The sequence below is a fragment of the Theobroma cacao genome, chromosome 4, assembly GCF_000208745.1.
Source record: "Theobroma cacao cultivar B97-61/B2 chromosome 4, Criollo_cocoa_genome_V2, whole genome shotgun sequence".
Lineage (NCBI taxonomy): Eukaryota > Viridiplantae > Streptophyta > Magnoliopsida > Malvales > Malvaceae > Theobroma > Theobroma cacao.
This window is the reverse complement of record NC_030853.1, coordinates 16,692,637-16,693,094: the sequence shown is the minus strand read 5'-3', so window position 1 is coordinate 16,693,094 and position 458 is coordinate 16,692,637.

Genomic DNA, 458 nt, shown 5'->3' with positions numbered 1-458 from the left:
CTCAATAGAATGGTTACATATTTAGGAAGTTTGAGAAATCGTTGAAAGACGATATTGCCCCTAATGGTATCATTAAGTCGATTAAGCCTTGAACTAGTTCAAATAGGAGTTTTAAGGTGAAATTAAGAGTTTCACAGTTCAGGGATGACTCAAAATGGTAATTCGGAGTTCGAGGATCAATTTGGAGTCAAACCGGAATTTTCACTATTTAGGGGCAAAATGGTCATTTGCCACTTGGGGACAAAATGGAAATTTTTAGAAAAGATTTTTTTGGTCCATTTGACTTATTGGAGTATGATTTGAGTATTGGAGTATGATTTGAAGTTTAGAAGTGAAAAATTTTAATTTCGGTATAATTTGGAGTATAAGGGTGAAATGGTTAATTTTGCCACCTTGGGGGCAAATCGGTAAATTTTCACCTCAACACTTGTCAAGACCAAGGGATTTTATCATCATGG